Source organism: Dendrobates tinctorius, unplaced genomic scaffold (assembly GCF_039654945.1).
Source record: "Dendrobates tinctorius isolate UK_male_01 unplaced genomic scaffold, ASM3965494v1 ptg000049l, whole genome shotgun sequence".
In the NCBI taxonomy this organism is placed as follows: domain Eukaryota; kingdom Metazoa; phylum Chordata; class Amphibia; order Anura; family Dendrobatidae; genus Dendrobates; species Dendrobates tinctorius.
In genome coordinates this window covers 24,442,662-24,462,430 of record NW_027361717.1, presented here as the reverse complement: position 1 = coordinate 24,462,430, position 19,769 = coordinate 24,442,662, and the positions used below count along the sequence as shown (strand labels likewise).

At 45.3% G+C, this 19,769-nt stretch overlaps 1 protein-coding gene across 4 annotated transcripts in view; it reads left to right on the top strand.

The window, feature by feature from the left end:
* Positions 1-2,533: 2,533 nt before the first annotated feature.
* Positions 2,534-19,769, top strand: part of LOC141091148 (uncharacterized) — a 207,259-nt gene continuing 190,023 nt past the window's right edge. For all 4 annotated transcript variants that reach the window (XR_012232432.1, XR_012232431.1, XM_073576546.1 and 1 more), the window contains exon 1: positions 2,534-2,660. The gene's annotated coding sequence lies outside the window, so the exon portion shown is untranslated. The remainder of the gene's footprint in view (positions 2,661-19,769) is intronic.

Here is a 19,769-nt window from a genome sequence, read left to right as displayed (position 1 = left end):
TCCATATTACTCAGTTACCCCAAATCCAAAAAGTTATTACAACAGTACCTGACTGGTAATTCTTCCTACCTGCAGACCCCTGTGGACACCTCGGGTGGGCTGGTCAGTGAGACACCAGCAAAGTGCAGATTTAACAGTAAGAGTTGGTGAAATTTCCCTCCTAAAGATCTTGACTGATTTATCTTCTTAACCCCTTCTTGACATGGAGATTTCACATTTTTTCAGTTTCAGGTTCATTTCCCCTAATTCCAAGAGCCAAAACTTTTATTTTTCCGTCACTATAGCCATGTGAGGGACTTGATTTTTTGCCGGACGACTTGCACTTTTCAATGACACCATTCATTCTATCACATAGTGAACTGGAGAACGGTAACAAAAATTCAAGGGTGTTAATGCAAAAAAAGTGCAATTCCACAATTGTTGTTTGTTTGTTTTATTAACCATGTACACTCTATGGTAAAACTGACCAGGAAATCTGATTCTCCAGGTCAGTACGAGTACGCAGATGTCAAACATCTTCAGTTTTTAATTATTATTTAAATAGTGAAAAAATGTAAAAAAAAAATTAGCTTTTGTTGCATTTTCCAGAATGCGTAATGTTTTTATTTTTTGGACTATGGGGCTGTGTGAGGAATTGTTTTTTGCGCCTTGAGCTGATGTTTTTATTGTACCATTTTGGGGTAGATACGATGTATTAATGTCTCCTTATTGCATTTCATTGCAAAAATGTAATTTAGGCGTTTTTGATTTCTTTTCTCGTTACTCAGTTTACCGACTGGATTAATTTACTTTATATTTTGATAGATCGGACCTTTACAAACACAGTGATGCCAAATATGTGTATTTTTTAAATTATTTTATTTTTAATGGGGCATAGGGTTGGTCACTCACCCACAAAGCACTCCATGGTTCAACACTGTGAAGATCTAGAGTTGTGGGTGTTATTAATCACCTAGGCAGGTTAAAGATGCAACAAGTTTTATTTGTATCCATACAAGCATTTCAGTAAGTCCAGGTAGATGACCCCACTCTAATGCCCCCAGTCCATGGGATCAGCAACAAGTCAGTAAAAATAGTCCATGGGATAATTCCTAGGGGAATATAGATCTCATGACCGAAGCCCGAGAAAACTTAGTTCCAAGATCGATAGTCCATTCATAGCTTCCAGGAGCGGCCTTAACTCTGCTCCTTTCGCTTCAGATACCCAGACACAACTGCGCTCCCCCATCAAGTCTCTCACCTCTACTCCCAACCCTCTAACGAATGTACATTGAATTCACAGCCAGTGAAGTCTCCGGCCAGTCTGGAGTGGTGCGAACCCTAGTGCCCCCCCTGCCGAGAGAAAGAAAGGCACATATTCCCCCACCAGATAAGGTCATTGCATGTACATACAACATAAATTGAGGTAACTAGTCATCTGTGCTGGGAAAGTATTTCAGTTCCTCACAAGCACCACCCTACATCTCCTCCCTTTTCTGTCTACCACCCTACCCGTGCCCTCCATTTTGCTAATGACCTGAGATTGACATCCTCAATAATCATAATCTCCCACTCCTGTGTCCTAAACTTCTCACGTGATGCACAAATTTTTTGGAATGCACTACCCAGGATAATTTGTGAGGATACCCACAGTTTTAAGCATGTCCTTAAACGCATTTCTTCAGACTGGCTGTGAAGGATGATGTACAGTTCTCTCCACTCCTGAAATGTGCCCCCATCCTGGCATCCCCCAAGGCCATAAAAAGCCATGCAGTGTTTATCTTTAATTAAAAAGCTAGGAACAGGCCCTTTGAAGCGTTTGACACAAAGGTGCAAAATCCCCTGCAAGCTACAGACAAATTGAAGTCTTTTGTCCGACTTGAAACACATGGATATGCCTTGTCATACAACAAATAACAGCAAGGCTATGAGGTATTGAATCTGGAAAATGCAATATCTCTGAGACTAGCCGAGCACATTATCCAAATCGGTGTTCCTTTCCCCATGCACCCATGTTACTTAGCCACTAGTAGCACTCTAGACTACTGAATTATAAAGCTTAGCCACCCGGAATTACATGCGGGAGGCATATTTTGTACTTTATGTGCAGATAAAATCCAGCCAAATCCAGTGGCACTGCTGCCATTCCATTCAGAGCTTCGGGCAGAAATTTGTGGGTCATTCCGGTTCTGGACTGGAAATCATACTCTCAGAGATGGGAGGAGAGAGCCTGCACAAGCCCAGGGGTGGGCGCTGAGTGTGGGAGGAGAAGCTAAGTGGGCAGCATGGTGGCTCCGTGGTTAGCACTGCAACGCTGGAGTCCTGGGTTCAATTCCCGCGAAGGACAACATCTGCAAGGATTTTTTATGTTCTCCGTGAGTTAGCGTGGGTTTCCTCTGGGTATTCCGGTTTCCTCCCACATAGACATACTGATAGGGAATTTAGAGTGTGAGCCCCATCAGGGACAGCGATGATAATGTGTCCAACTGTAATGCGCTGCGGAATATGTTAGCCCTATATAAAAAGAAATAATATTTATTATTATTATAGCTCTTCACTTGGAGCTCAGTTTTTCTTCTGGCTGGAGGACCCGTTATCAGACAGATCCAGGAAAGCCTGTAACTAAGATTTGGACCTGTGATCCGTCAGCGCCTCCCTGTGGTCACATGCTACATAACACGGTAATTGCAACCTATCTAGACCTTATCCTTTGTACTACACCCCTGACTGCATAATTGTATATTGTTCTGTAAATATATGCTTGTATATTTCTAGTCCGCCTTCTAGGCGATTAAATATAAAATTAATCTTGGGCTGCCCTTTCCATGAATCCCCACAACCTCACACTCGGCTGGTTATTTATACGCTGCCGGGTTGGTTCCTACGGGCGCATGACACTTCACGCGTCCTGCGTCCCCTTTCTTTATCACTGGGGATGCAGGCTGTGCGCAGTATGCGTTTGGCGGTGTATGCGTCTTTTTGACGGTGCGCCGAGCGCAACCAAATTGCAACAGGTTGAGTTTGGCACTGGTCGGCGCACCGTCAAAAGGACGCATGCGCCGCCAAACGCATACTGCGCATGGCCTGCGTCTACAGTGAAAAAGATAGGGGACGCAGGACGCATGCAGCGTCATGCGCCGGTAGGCGGAGCTACCGGAGGAGGCGCGGCCGGGGCGGAGCTTAGCCGCGGCCGTGCGCAGGTCATCGCTGCGCCCTGAAACGCTAATGTGAAACCACCCTAAGCTTGCTGTCGGACGCGGCTTATTTCAAATGAGAATCTGGTGGCAGAATACCGTATTGTTTTAGTGAGGAACTCTGGCATTGATGGCCAGGAGGTTTATATATCCCCAGCCTGGACTGATGATATATATCACCTCTCACTGGGAGCGCCTCACTTACTAGTACCATATACTGGAAGCCTTTCCGGCGACTATTTGCCCTCAGTGCAGTTCCCTGACTGGGGCAAGTGGTTGCTCCAGAGAGCTGACCCCTGCTAGGTCCTTCTCTCCCCTCCCCCTAAGGTGAGCGAAGTTGACCCCCCTTCCCCTGTGAGAACCCTCATAGATTGGTAGCAGCACGGTGGGATCGAGATAATAGTGTGCGTGGGATCCCTACTCCCAGACACTAAGGACTACCAGCAGTAGCTTGTGTTGCTGGGATCTTAAGATGAGCTCAGTACTAGACAGTCTGAGAGCAAGTACTGTAGAGGTGTGGGTGCTCGGGTTGCCAGAAAAGACTGGCTGCAAACACTGGAAGCCGGACAAAAGTGATGGCCGTGGAGCTGGCCCGTTATGTGGAGAATAACTGTACTGGTTCCAAAGAAGGGGTGAACCAGGGGGGTTCCTTCCGGGCTCCCCAAGCGTCTCGCCGCCAGTGCAGTACCCTGCAGGAGAACGCCCTCCTACTGCCCTTATTCCCGGACAGCTCAGATCGGAGGCACTCTTTCAAGCTGCCCTGGCATGTCTCGAAGTGGGGAGCGAGGAAGCCTAGGCAGCCCTCCTGAAAGCGGCAGAGCGCCAGGCAGATCGAGAGGAGGCACAAGCAGATCGACAGCATCAGCAGGAGTTGGCTCGGCAGGGCCTCCTTACGGCCCACCCCAGCACCTACGGAACCCAAGACATCCAAGGTCCAAGCCGAGGACTTCCCCTTGCTGGAGAAGGACAGAGACCTGGACTCCTTTCTGCGAGCCTTTGAGCGGACCTGCCGACAGCACCATCTGGCCTCGGATCAGTGGGCCAAGTACCTGACCCCCCCTGTTTGAGGGGTAAGTCTCTGGAAGTTTTGGGGGACTTACCTGCCGGGGCAGAACTGGACTAGGAGAGCGTCAAACAGGCTCTGATCCAGCAGTTCAATCTCACCGCGTAGTACTGCAGGAAGTTCCGAAGCCTGCAAAAAGGCCCCAAGGACACGAGGGCCGACCACATGCGGGCCCTTATGAGAGCTGCAGAGCACTGGACCAAAGGTCTGGAGCTGATCGGCGGGTTTATTGGGTGTGGTACCCCCATCAATCTGACATTAATGACCTATCTTAAAGATAGGCCATCAATATAAAAGTGCTGGACATCCCCTTTTCCCCTTTAACTGTTATTGCTACCACTATACCAACTGATAGAAAATCAGTAAGGGTATGTGCACACGGTGCGTATTCTGCTTTGGAATTTTCCGCGCAGATTTCACTAAATCCGCAGGTCAAATTACCTGCATTTTTCCTGCGGATTTAGTGCATTTTTTGTGCGGTTTTACTGCATGTTTCCTGCGGATTTCTAGAATGGAGCATATGGAAAACTGCAGCAAAACCACATAAAATAAGTGACATGCTGCATTTTTCATCCCGCACCAAATCTGCGCGAAAAAAAACCTCAGCATGTGCACTGTGGATTTTGTTTTACATAGCCTATAATGCTAGTGTACATCACATGCAGTTCTGCGAATCCACAGGGCCCAATCCGCTGCGGATCCGCAGCAGAATCTGCACCTTGTGCACATAGCCTAAATCCCTCACTTATCATTATCTGCTCCTAATGTTACGTAGCATCATTCTATGTAGTAAAGTCACAACCAGATGTAGAGATGGTAAATATTATTTATTTTAGGAATATTCTGTGATATGAATGTAATATATGACGATATTATAGTCTGGGGCTGCAGCTGTTACCAGCATCACTGCACATGATGGAGTCAGCGACTCTATGAAGAGATGAGGAATCTGTGGATCATTATGGAAATGATCTGTAACTTCTGCAGATTTCTGAAATGAGAAGACGCCAAGTTATTACATCCCATCAGTAGATTCTTAATAAAAAGTAACTAAATCTGAGCTGGAGAATAAAAGGAAGAAAGTCTAATATCTACTTACATGAAGTGCAGGTCGTTCTGATCTAATTCCTCAATGTTCTCCAGACTTGGATCTTCCGTCTACAAAAAGTAGAAAATAACAATTAATTCTATGTTACATGTAATATACATATCATGGGGCGGAGGGAGAAGTAATGGTAGATAACTTACCATCTGGTGATTAGATGATTTCCCTGATCATAGCCCTTCACGCTTGGTGAGATGTTGACCAAAGCTGATGTTAAACTAACGAAAGACCAGAAATGCAGGAAAATTAAAAGTGTTATTTTGTTTACAGCCTTCAATTGAACGTAGTGTTAATGTATGTGCGTCTCCCTTAACTGGGCTGGAATTCAGTATGGTCCCTTCCACTGTCTGCACCGTGAACATGGTGCTTCATTGGAAGCAGTAGGTGCGGCACAGGGGGCAGTGGGGGGTGGAGCAGAGCCATCTAGAAATACAGCCCTGATGGAAGCTGTGGTCACATGGAAGGACTGTGACCTGCTCTCCGATCTCATATTCGCTCATACAGATAACACATGACCGGGTCTCCTCCTCTGGGGTTACATCTCTTGCTGGGAGATTTGCAATTCGCACTTGTCTTCTGGCTACCCTATTCAGCCGTCTCCCTGGCACAGGTATATTTTGTGAATACACCGCACTGCCGTCAGCACTTGGATGAGAGCGTTTATGTGAAGAGGCATGTATTTCTATTGGGGACTATGCTGCCTATTGGGGACTATGCTGCCTATTGGGGACTATGCTGACTATTGGGGACTATGCTGCCTATTGGGGACTATGCTGCCTATTGGGGACCTATGCTGCCTATTGGGGATATTTACGTTCCTATTGGGGACATTTACCTGTCTATTGGGGACATTTACCTTCCTATTGGGGACATTTACCTGTCTATTGGGGACATTTACCTGCCTATTGGTGACCTATACTGCCTATTGGGGACCTATGCTGCCTATTGGAGACATTTACCTGCCTATTGGGGACTATGCTGCCTATTGGGGACCTATGCTGCCTATTGGGGACCTATGCTGCCTATTGGGGACATTTACCTGCCTATTGGGGACATTTACCTGCCTATTGGGGACATTTAACTGCCTATTGGGGACTATGCTGCCTATTGGGGACAAATACTGCCTACTTGGAACATTTACCTGCCTATTGGGGACATTTACCTGCCTATTGGGGACCTATGCGGCCTGTTGGGAACATTTACCTGCCTATTGGGGACATTTTCCTGCCTATTGGGGACCTATGCGGCCTGTTGGGGACATTTACCAGCCTATTGGGGACATTTACCTGCCTACTTGGGACCTATGCTGCCAATTGTGGACATTAATGTATATGCAAAATGTAAATACATATAAACACATGACCTTTACACAAAGAAAACAAAAAGCAAAAAACAAATATCCTAAAATAAAAAAGTAAAAATAAATTGCAAAAACTGCATGAAGGTAGTAATAATAATAAGTATTTAGTAAACATAATTTTGATCAAAAGAATGTACAAGCCATCCCGCCACGTCACGACAACCCTTGTGGGACAGTCCTGACTCTTGTATTTAAAACCTTTCCACTTGTCGTGACGTAAATGTGAACAAGGACCGAGGGACTGAACCACCAGTAAAAGCATAGGCCAGACAGGATGGATTTCCCTACTCAGAAACAGGTTGGTCACACCAGTGATGCAGTAACCCCTGTGACAGCTAGGGGGCACTGTATGGGTTTCCCAGGATATGCATGCAGGCATTTCCTTTATTGTGATGGGTAAATGGCGGGCGGCAGGATTGTAAATGGCCGGTATGTATCACAGGGGTGGGTGCCCTGTGATGGAAACTGGATTGTGTATTGATCAGCAGAGGTACTGCTGATGATTTCTGTTTTTCAATGGGGAAGCTTCCAGGTAACTTGGTGAATTGGGTGGGACCAGTCACCTGCAAACCCACCCAGGGGCGTGTGTCTGAACGCCCAAAGTAAAGCCTTTGTGTGTGTGGCTGTGTGGAATAGAACCTGTAGTGAGGTCATGACCATGTGATCCATACCTCCCCTGTGGGTGTGGTTACGGGCCATATAATGTGACCAGGGTGGGTCATGTGTGTTCCTGAATGTTTCAGACTGCTAGGTCCTCTAAGGACTGTGTTGGGAGATCCTGGGAGGAGGATCGTATCCCTGGAGCACATGGCGAGACTTTGGATCTGGTGGGGCCGTTGTGTTGGGAAAGTAGGGTCGGATCCCTGAATAGCATCCGGTGAGGCCTGTGTGTGTTGGATGGTCCCAGGAGGGGACGGACATCCTGAATAGCACCCAGACAGGCCACGTGTATGAGCAGAGTCTTTGACCAACCACTAGGGCGGAGGACAATATTGTGCAGACAGAAGCTCCGGGAGTGAGGACCAACACTGTTAAAAATAGGGACCGCTACTTACAGGATGACCAGTCGGGTGGTGACTCCTATTCAGATGGTGACGACAGTGGAAAGGAGTGCAGTAAGGATGAAAATGATGAAATGGTAAGACAGGATGTTGAGAAGGCTGAACTTTTAAATTCCTATTTTGCATCTGTTTTCTCTCAGAAAGGAAATGTAACATCAACTGTTATTCACTGTCCTATTAAGGGAATAGAAGAATCCAGGATATCTATAAGCAGAAAGATAGTGAGGAAACACTTAGCTAGCCTAAATGAATTCAAGTCTCCAGGTCCAGATGAATTACACCCCAGAGTACTGAAGGAGATAGCAGAAGAAATTTTTGAACCCCTCTCTATAATCTTTGAAAATTCTTGGAGAACAGGAGAAGTGCCAGAAGACTGGAGAAGAGCAAATGTTGTTCCTATCTTCAAAAAGGGGAAGAAGGTGGACCCAGGTAACTATAGGCCGGTGAGTCTGACTTCTATACCAGGAAAGATCTTTGAACAAATTATTAAACAACATGTATGTCAATACCTGGATAAGAATGAAGTGATTAAACAGAGTCAGCATGGGTTTGTAACTAATAAGTCATGTCAGACTAACTTAATTTCCTTCTATGACGGTATCACTGATTGGGTGGATCAAGGAAATGCTGTAGATATAGTATATCTTGACTTCAGCAAAGCATTTGACAAAGTCTCTCATACAATCCTTATTGAAAAAATGATTAAGTATGGAATGGACAAGGCAACTGTTAGGTGGATTCATAACTGGCTTAGTGATCGGACCCAAAGAGTGGTCGTAAATGGCTGCACATCCAGTTGGAAGAATGTCTCAAGTGGGGTACCACAGGGCTCTGTCCTGGGCCCTGTATTGTTCAACATCTTTATCAATGATTTAGATGAAGGAATTGAGGGTAAACTGATTAAATTTGCTGATGACACAAAGCTAGGAGGGATAGCTAATACTAGAGAAGAGAGAGAGAGAGGATTCAAAAAGATTTAAATAAACTGGAGAAGTGGGCAGCAACTAACAGAATGGTTTTTAACAGGGAGAAATGCAAAGTACTATATCTGGGCAATAAAAATGGAAAAAGCATATATAGAATGGGAGGAATAGGGCTAAGTGACAGCACATGTGAAAAAGACTTGGGTATACTAATAGATCACAGACTGAATATGAGTCAACAGTGTGATGCAGCAGCAAAAAAGGCAAATGCAATTCTAGGATGTATTAACAGAAGCATACAGTCTAGATCACGTGAAGTCATTATTTCCCTCTACTCCTCTTTGGTCAGACCTCATCTGGAATATTGTGTCCAGTTTTGGGCACCACATTTTAAAAAAGACATCAACAAACTGGAGCAAGTTCAGAAAAGAGCGACCAGAATGGTGACCGGTCTGCAAACCCTGTCTTATGAGGAAAGGTTGCAGGATTTGGGAATGTTTAGTTTGCAAAAGAGAAGACTGAGAGGAGACTTAATAGCTGTCTACAAATATCTAAAGGGCTGTCACATTGTAGAAGGATCAACTTTATTCTCATTTGCACAAGGAAAGACTAGAAGCAATGGGATGAAACTGAATGGGAGGAGACACAGATTAGATATTAGAAAAAACTTTTTGACAGTTAGAGTGATCAATGAGTGGAACAGGCTGCCACGAGAAGTGGTGAGTTCTCCTTCAATGGAAGTCTTCAAACAGAGGCTGGACAGACATCTGACTGGGATGATTTAGCGAATCCTGCTTTGAGCAGGGGGTTGGACCAGATGGCCCAGGAGGTCCCTTCCAACTCTACGATTCTATGATTCTAAGGCTGACTCAGGTCTAAGTGGCAAGACTTCCTCCCGTCGCTGGAGGGGTAAAGGCCGGAAAGGGGCTGTACAAACTGCACCCTTTGTGAAGATAAAGAGGGAGACGGAAAAGCTGTCCAACTTGACCGCTGTCACCCGACAACTAGAGGGTCAAGTGGACAAACTGACCACGGACATGTGTACGTGGTAAGAGCGAGCTGACAGTTTTCACCAGGTAGAAGCGCACGTACGAGACAGGGCGCAGAGATCTGTCAATATCTGGCGAAGGAATGTTTGAAGATGGCGAGTATGGAAGTTGCCCACTTCGCGCCGCTAGAGCGGCTGCGCCACCTGGAGTCCGAGTTTGCGGAAGTCAAGGCCCGGTTTGGAAAGAAGTAAGCTCAGGAGTTCCAGGGCCTCTCTAAGAGGTGGTCTTGTGAAAAGAAAAAGGTGGCAGATATACAGGCTGAACTAAAGACAATTAAAGAACATATCGTCCAATAAAAGGCCCTAAGACAACCGGCTGAGCCCAGAGTGGATGAGATGGAGAAGCAAGTCTTTGAGCTCAGAGGTTACCTGTCAACATGGCAAAGTGTGAATAAGACCCTAAGGGAAGATGTGGAAGTGCTCAGAGGAGCAGTAAAAGGTCTTCTGCAGGAGGAGAAGTTGATGGACGAAGACTTACAGCGGCCGTGCCCGAGTGATAACAAGGCGGAGCTGCCAATGTCCATCTTGCCAAGTGGTCTTGAAGGGTGTAAATCTCAGGAAGATTTTGGGGCCAGTGCTGAACAAGACAGTCACCCGGTTGTGGCAGATGTCTTGAGGAAAGTGTCCGTGGTAAACCAGGAGCCGTCTGTCCTTGAAGAGAGTGAGGCTTCGCTCTTCAAGTACATGACGGAGGTACCCGAAGATATGAGAGAAACATGTGCCAGTGAGGGTGTGCATGAGGCCTTTAAAAAGGCAGTAAAAGCCTATAGTGTGAACTGGGCCCCAGGGACAAACCAGTTGGTGATACTGGCAGAAAGGGAAGTCACAGTGAAGCGGGTGGCTGTCCTGAGGGATATGCACCTACAATGCCTCCGCACGAAACAAAAGATCAGTGTAAGGAATAAGGAAGCCGCTCGACATCTGGAGCTCCCGAGGGAAGGTCAAAATCGGCTGGGCTTTGTGGAAGACATCATTCTGGTACCCAGAAATCTGGTGGGGGAAAGTTATTGGAAGACTTGGAAAGGTGATGCAGGGGATGGTGAATAGATCCGGTGTGAAGAGCGTGAGGATGCCACCTGCTGGTGAAATCCAAGAAGCTGTTGAAGATTACATGGTTCCAGTCATTGTTGTTGGCTCCGTGGAAAACCTTAGGAACATCCGAATGCTATTGGAATATCGGGTAGCATACCTGAAGGAGAGAGAGCAGTTGAGACTGGACCGACTGCAGATTAATAAACAGATGCAGAACATCAGGTGGCGGCTGCCTCCAACCCAAGGTGTAAGGACCCAAAGGGATCCTCCAAATAATGAAATGGCAGGTAGCGCAAGACAAGAACATCGAGAATCTGCAAGTGGCAGTTCTACTGTCAGTACGAAACTGAGACCTTAGCTCCTGTGAGGTACTAAATGGGTCAGACTCAGGCCAGACAGTTGACTCGACTGTAAGTGGGACTTCTGACCGTACCAACCGGGAGAGCCAGCCAGTAAGAGAAGGGTCGGGTGATCGGGCATACGGCAGAAATATGGAGACAAACAAGGGTCTGGTGACACAGATGGACTGTGACTTAAGGGCCAAAGCTCAAAGCCAACATATGGACCACTGGGGGCGGGGGAGGCCTAACAGTTTAACTCTGAAACGGAAAAGGGCAAAGTCCGATAAAGTGTTGGTCACAGAGAGGGATACAGTGACAGTGATGGACTACGTTTAGGGAGCTGATGCTCAAAGACGACTGAACCCCACAAGTTTGAACAGAGGGGGGGGGTATGTGATGCAGCACAGAATGCACATTGAACTAAATGAGAAACTAGGTCTGAGCTGAAAAAGTGAATTAATCTGTATGCAAAAAGTAAAAAATAAATTGCAAACATTGCATTTACCTTCCAATTGGGGACATTTACCTGCCCATTGGGGGACTATCCTGCCTATTGGGGACATTTACCTGCCTATTGGGGAGTTGTTGTCCAGGTTGTCCTGAGTATGCTGGTGCCCCATATGTGGGGTTAAACCACTGTTTGGGCGCACGGCAGGGCTCAGAAGGAAAGGAGCGCCATTTGACTTTTTGAATGAAAAATTAGCTCCAATCGTTAGCGGACACCATGTCGTGTTTGGAGAGCCCCTGTGTGCCTAAACTTTGGAGCTCCCCCACAAATGCCCCCATTTTGGAAACTAGACCCCCCAAGGAACTTGCCTAGATGCATAGTGAGCACTTTGAACCCTTAGGTGCTTCACAAAAGTTTATAAAGCAGAGCCGTGAAAATAAAAAAAAATTTTCCTCAAAAAATTTTTTTTAGGCCGCTAATTTTTATTTTCACAATGGTAACAGGATAAATTGGACTACTAAAGTTGTTGTCCAGTTTCTTCTGAGTACGCTGGTACCCCATATGTTGGGGGGGACCACTGTTTGGGCACACGTCGGGGCTCGGAAGGGAATTAGTGACGTTTTGAAATGTCGCCTTGATGGAATGGTCTGCGGGCGTCATGTTACGTTTGCAGAGCCCCTGATGCGTCTAAACAGTGGAAACCCCCCACAAGTGACCCCATTTTGGAAACTAGACCACCCAAGGAACTAATCTAGATGTGTGGTGAGCAATTTGAACCCCCAAGTTCTTCACAGAAGTTTATAACGCAAAAGCATGAAAATAAAAAATCTTTTTTTTCCACACACATAATTATTTTAGCCCCCAATTTTTTATTTTTCTAAGGGTAGCAGGAGAAATTAGACCCCAAAAGTTGTTGTGCAATTTTTCCTGAGTACGCTGATACCCCATATGTGGGGGTAAACCACTGTTTGGGCACACGTCGGGGCTCGGAATGGAGGGAGCACTGTTTGACTTTTTAAACGCAAAATTGGCTGGAATAAATGGTGGCGCCATGTCGCGTTTGGAGACCCCCTGATGTGCCTAAACAGTGGAAACCCCTCAATTCTAACTCCAACCCTAACTCCAATACACTCCTAACCCTAATCCCAACCTTAATCATAACCCTAACCACAATCCTAACCCCAACACACCCCTAACCTTAATCCCAACTCTAACCCTAACTACAAGCCTAACCCTAATCCCATCCCCCACGCACCCTTAACCCTAATCTTAACACTAATTTCAACCCTAATCTTAACACTAATTCCAGCCCTAACACTAATTCCAGCCCTAACACTAATTCCAGCCCTAACACTAATTCCAGCCCTAACCCTAATTCCAGCCCTAACCCTAATTCCAGCCCTAACCCTAATTCCAGCCCTAACCCTAATTCCAGCCCTAACCCTAATTCCAGCCCTAACCCTAATTCCAGCCCTAACCCTCATTCCAGCCCTAACCCTCATTCCAGCCCTAACCCTCATTCCAGCACTAACCGAAAAATAAAAATATTTTCTTTATTTTATTATATGTCCCTACTTGTGGGGGTGATAAAGGGGGGGTTTATTTCCTTTTTTTTTTATTTTGATCACTGTGAGAGTTTCTCACAGTGATCAAAATAAATGAATGAATCTGCAGCCGACGCACTGCGCATGCGCCCGCCATTTTCCAAGATGGCGGCGCCCATGACGCAGGACACCGGGACGGCCAGAGGGACAGAAGATACCGGGGCTGGTGGGGGGGAGCGGAAGGCTGGGGGGAGCGGAGGAAAGGGGGAGAAGACTTGATGATGACTGCGGCGTCCAATCGCTGCCGTCAGACTGTGGCGGCAGCCGATCGGCGCCATCAGTCGGTGGGTGAGGGGTCTGATTGCTTCTCCAGCCATGGCCGATGCTATTGCAGCATCGGCCATGGACCGATTGTAATATTTCACCAAATTTAATTGGTGAAATATTACAATCATACTGCACATGCACCCGCCATTTTCAAAGATGGCGGCGCCCATGCAGGAGGGACGGCGGGGAGCCGGAGTGGGACGTGACAGGTGCCGGGGAGGGTGAGGGGAGGATCGGACTGCAGGGGGGATCGGAGGGAAGAGGAGGGGGGGGCAGATCATGACAGCAGCAGCCCATCGCTGCTGTCAGTCTGTGGTGGGGGCCAATCGCCTCCGCCAGGCGGTGTGGGGGGGTTAAATTTGTTTCTCCAGCCATGTTCAATACTACTGCAGCATCGGCCATGGCTGGATTGTAATATTTCATCAAATTTCATTGATGAAATATTACTATCGCTCTGATTGGGTCCTTTGTGTGCGGGTCGGGTGACCTTTCATTGACCCCGGTCACCCGACCCGCAAGAGCGCTATTTATGGCATGACGCCTACGTAGGCGTCATGGGTCTGGAAGGGGTTAATAAGTGAAAATAAAAATAAAAGGTAAAAATACAAATGCCGCCAAAAAGAATTAAAAGTACATTGTAGCTTTAACCCCTTCACTACCAAGGGTGGTTTGCACGTTAACTACCGGGCCAATTTTTACAATTCTGACCACTGTACCTTTATGAGGTCATAACTCTGGAACGCTTCCATGGATCCCGGTGATTCTGACATTGTTTTCTCGTGACATATTGTACTTCATGTTAGTGGTAAAATTGCATTCAAATAAAAACGGAAATTTGGCGAAAATTTTGAAAATTTCGCAATTTTCCAACTTTGAATTTTTATGCCCTTAAATCACAGCGATACGGCACACAAAAAACTTAATACATAACATTTCCCACATGCTTACTTTACATCAGCACAATTTTGGAACCAAAATTTTTTTTTGTTAGGAAGTTATAAGGGTTAAAAATTGACCAGCGATTTCTCATTTTTGCAACACCATTTTTTTTTAGGGACCACTTCACATTTGAAGCCACTTTGAGGGGTCTATATGATAGAAAATACCCAAAAGTGACACCATTCTAAAAACTGCACCCCTTAAGATGCTTAAAACCACATTCAAGAAGTTTATTAACCCTTTAGGTGCATCACAGGAATTTTTTGAATATTAAAAAAAAATGAACATTTAACTTTTTTTCACAAAAAAAATACTTCAGGTTCAATTTTCTTTATTTTACCAAGGGTAACAGGAGAAATTGGACTGCAAAAGTTATTGTGCAATTTGTCCTGAGTACGCTGATACCTGATATGTGGGGGGGAACCACTGTTTCGGCGCATGGCAGACCTCAGTAGGGAAGGAGCGCCGTTTGACTTTTTCAATGCAAAATTGGCTGGAATTCAGATCGGACGCCATGTCGCGTTTGGAGAGCCCCTGATGTACCTAAACAGTGGAAACCCCCCAAGTGACCCCATTTTGGAAACTAGACCCCCCAAGGAACTTATCTAGATATGTGGTGAGAACTTTGAACCCACAAGGGCTTCACAGAAGTTTATAACGTACAGCGGTACAATTAAAAAATCATATTTTTTCCACAAAAATGATCTTTTCACCCCCAATTTTTATTTTTCCAAGGGTAATAGGACCCTAAAAGTTATTGTGCAATTTGTCCTGAGTACGCTGATACCCCATATGTGGGTGTAAATGACTATTTGGGCGCATAGCAGAGCTCGGAAGGGAAGCAGCGCCATTTGACGTTTTTGGCTAGATTTGAGATCGGACACCATGTCGCGATTGGAAAACCCCTGATGTACCAAAACAGTGGAAACCCCCCACAAATGACACCATTTTGGAATCTAGACCCCCCAAGGAACTTATCTAGATGTGTGGTGAGAACTTTGAACCCCCAAGGGCTTCACAGAAGTTTATAACGTACAGCAGTACAATTAAAAATCATATTTTTTCCACAAAAATGATCTTTTCACCCTCAATTCTTATTTTTCCAAAAGTAACAGGACCCTAAAAGATATTGTGCAATTTATCCTGAGTACGCTGATACCCCACATGTGGGGGTAAACCACTATTTGGGCGCATGGCAGAGCTCGGAAGGGAAGCAGCGCCATTTGACGTTTTTGGCTGGAATTGAGATCGGACACCATGTCGCGTTAGGAGAGCCCCTGATGTACCAAAACAGTAGAAACCCCCCACAAATGACACCATTTTGGAAACTAGACCCCCCCCAAGGAACTTATCTAGATGTGTGGTGAGCACTTTGAACCCCCCAGTGCTTCACTGAAGTTTATAACGTCCGGGCGTGAAAATAAAAAAATCGTATTTTTTCCACAAACATCATCTTTTAGTCCCCATTTTTTTATTTTCCCAAGGGTAACAGGAGAAATTGGACCCCAAAAGTTGTTGTCCAATTTGTTCTGAGTACGCTGACACCCCATATGTGGGAGATAACTACTGTATGAGGACACGTCGGGGCTCGGAAGGGAAGTAGTGACGTTTTGGAATGCAGACTTTGATGGAATGGTCTGTGGGTGTCATGTTGCCTTTGGAGAGCCCCTAATGTACCTAAACAGTGGAAACCCCCCACAAATGATCCCATTTTGGAAACTAGACCCCCTGAGGAACTTATCTAGATGTGTGGTGAGCACTTTGAACCCCCAAGGGCTTCACAGAAGTTTATAATGCCCAGGCATGAAAATAAAAAAATCGTATTTTTTCCACAAACATGATCAATTAGTCCCCAATTTTTTTATTTTCCCAAGGGTAACAGGAGAAATTGGACCCCAAAAGTTGTTGTCCAATTTGTCCTGAGTACGCTGATACCTCATATGTGGGAGAAAACTACTGTATGGGCACACGTCGGGGCTCGGAAGGGAAGTAGTGACGTTTTGGAATGCAGACTTTGATGGATTGGTCTGCGGGTGTCATGTGCGTTTGGAGAGCACCTGATGTACCTAAACTATTGAAACTCCCCACAAGTGACCCCATTTTGGAAACTAGACCCCCCACGGAGCTTATCTAGATGTGTGGAGAGCACTTTGAACCCCCAAGTGCTTCACAGAAGTTTATAACGCCTGGGCGTGAAAATAAAAAAAACATTTTTTTCCGCAAAATTATATTTTTGCCCCCAATTTTTTATTTTCCTAAGGGTAACAGGAGAAATTGGACCCCAAAAGTTGTTTTGTAATTTGTCCTGAGTAGGCTGATACCCTACATGTGGGTGTAAAACACTGTTTGGGCGCATGGCAGAGCTTGGAAGGGAAGGAGCACCATTTGACTTTTTCAACGCAGAATTGGCTGGAATTGAGATCAGACGCCATGTTGCCTTTGGAGAGCACCTGATGTGCCCAAACAGTGGAAACCCCCCAATTATAACTCCAACCCTAACCTCAACACACCCCTAACCCTAATCTGAGCCCTAGCCCTAACCCTAGCCCTAACCCTAGCCCTAACCCTAGCCCTAACCCTAACCCTAGCCCTAACCCTAGCCCTAACCCTAGCCCTAACCCTAGCCCTAACCCTAGCCCTAGCCCTAACCCTAGCCCTAACCCTACCCTAACCCTAACCCTAGCGGGAAAATGGAAATAAATACATTTTCTTTTAGTTTTATTATTTTTCCCTAACTAAGGGGGTGATAACGGGGGGTTTGATTTACGATTTATGGCGGTTTTTATGTTTGGTGGCTGTTGCACGCTAAAAGACGCTTTTTATTGTAAAAATAGTTTTTGCATCACCACATATTGAGAGCTATAATTTTTCCGTATTTTGACCCACCGAGTCATGTGAGGTCTTATTTTTTGCAGGACGAGTTGACGTTTTTATTGGTACCATTTTCGGGCACGTGACATTTTTTGATCGCTTTTTATTTCGATTTTTGGGACGCAGAATGAACAAAAACCAGCGTTTCATGAATTTCTTTTGGGGGGGTGCGTTTACACAGTTCCGCGTGCGGTAAAATTGATAAAGTGGTTTTATTCTTCGGGTCAGTACGGTTACAGCGATACCTCATTTAGGTCATTTTTTTATGTTTTGTCGGTTTTTTGCAATGAAAACAATTTTATATCAAAAATAATTATTTTTGTTTCGCTTTATTCTGCGAGCTATAACTTTTTTATTTTTTCGCTGATGATGCTGTGTGGCAGCTCGTTTTTTGTGGGACAAGATGACGTTTTCAGTGGTACCATGGATATTTATATGCGTCTTTTTGATCGCGCGTTATTGCACTTTTTGTTCGGTGGTATGATAATAAATCATTATTTTTTGCTTCGTTTTTTATTTTTATTTTTTAAGGGGTTCGCTAAAGGGGTTAACTAATGGGACAGTTTTATAGGGCAGGTCATTACGGACGCGGCGATACCAAATATGTGTACTTTTATTGTTTTTGGGTTTTTTTATTTTGAAAAAATGGATTTATTGGGGAATATTTTTTTTTTTTTTAACTAATTTATTTAGCGATTTTTTTTTTTAATTATTTTTAACGCTTTTTTTTTTTTTTTTTTTCCTTTTTACCTTGTCCCAGGTGGGACATCACAGATCACTGTGACAGATCAGCGATCTGTCACAGGCACTGCTGCAGACTTCCTCATGCCTGCGCTTTGCAGGCACTGAGGAAGCCAGCTTCCTCAGGCTCCCAAAGGCCCCCGTCGCCATCTTGGATTCGGGGGCCTGGAGGAAAGGAGCCCCCCGCAGCAGCGCTGCACATTGCACTGCCGTGGGGGGCTCAGGGAAGCACGGAGGGAGCCCCCTCCCTGCCGATGCTTCCCTTTAACCCCCGGTACACCGCGATCGCGTTTGATCGCGGTGTGCAAGGGGTTAACGTGTCGGGGGCGGTCCGTGACCGCCCCTGACACATTGTGCCGGGTGTCAGCTATGATAATTAGCTGACACTCGGCCGCGATCAGCGGCGATCACCACGTGGGCGCCGCTGATCGCGATGACGTAATATTCCGTCCATGGTAATTAGGTCCATGGTCACATGGACGGAATATTACGTCAATTGTAGGTAAGGGGTTAATTTTCTGTGCCACCACGGCCATCCTACATGACATACACTGATTTTCCCTGGGTGTCATGTGCCCCTATAATAATGTGTCCATATTACTCAGTTACCCCAAATCCAAAAAGTTATTACAACAGTACCTGACTGGTAATTCTTCCTACCTGCAGACCCCTGTGGACACCTCGGGTGGGCTGGTCAGTGAGACACCAGCAAAGTGCAGATTTAACAGTAGGAGTTGGTGAAATTTCCCTCCTAAAGATCTTGACTGATTTATCTTCTTAACCCCTTCTTGACATGGAGATTTCACATTTTTTCAGTTTCAGGTTCATTTCCCCTAATTCCAAGAGCCAAAACTTTTATTTTTCCGTCACTATAGCCATGTGAGGGACTTGATTTTTTTGCCGGACGACTTGCACTTTTCAATGACACCATTCATTCTATCACATAGTGAACTGGAGAACGGTAACGAAAATTCAAGGGCGTTAATGCAAAAAAAGTGCAATTCCACAATTGTTGTTTGTTTGTTTTATTAACCATGTACACTCTATGGTAAAACTGACCAGGAAATCTGATTCTCCAGGTCAGTACGAGTACGCAGATGTCAAACATCTTCAGTTTTTAATTATTATGTAAATAGTGAAAAAATGCAAAAAAAATTTAGCTTTTGTTGCATTTTCCAGAATGCGTAATGTTTTCATTTTTCGGACTATGGGGCTGTGTGAGGAATTGTTTTTTGTGCCTTGAGCTGATGTTTTTACTGTACCATTTTGGGGTAGATACGATGTTTTAATGTCTCCTTTTTGCATTTCATTGCAAAAAAAAGTAATTTAGGCGTTTTTCATTTCTTTTCTCGTTACTCCGTTTACCAACTGGATTAATTTACTTTATATTTTGATAGATCGGACCTTTACAAACACAGTGATGCCAACTATGTGTTTTTTTTAAATTATTTCATTTTTAATGGGGCATAGGGTTGGTCACTCTCACCCACAAAGCACTCCATGGTTCAGCACCACCCTACATCTCCTCCCTCGTCTCAGTCTACCACCCTACCCGTGCCCTCAATTTTAATAATGACCTGAGATTAACATCCTCAATAATCAGAATCTCCCACTTCTGTCTCCAAAACTTCTCACATGCTGCGCCTATTTTTTGAAATGCACTACCCAGGATAATTCGTGATGATCCCCAATACCCACATTTTTAAGCATGTCCTTAAACGCATTTCTTCAGACTGGCCTACCGCCTCAACACATTAATCTAACTATCCCTATGGTAGCTGTGGTAGCCATGC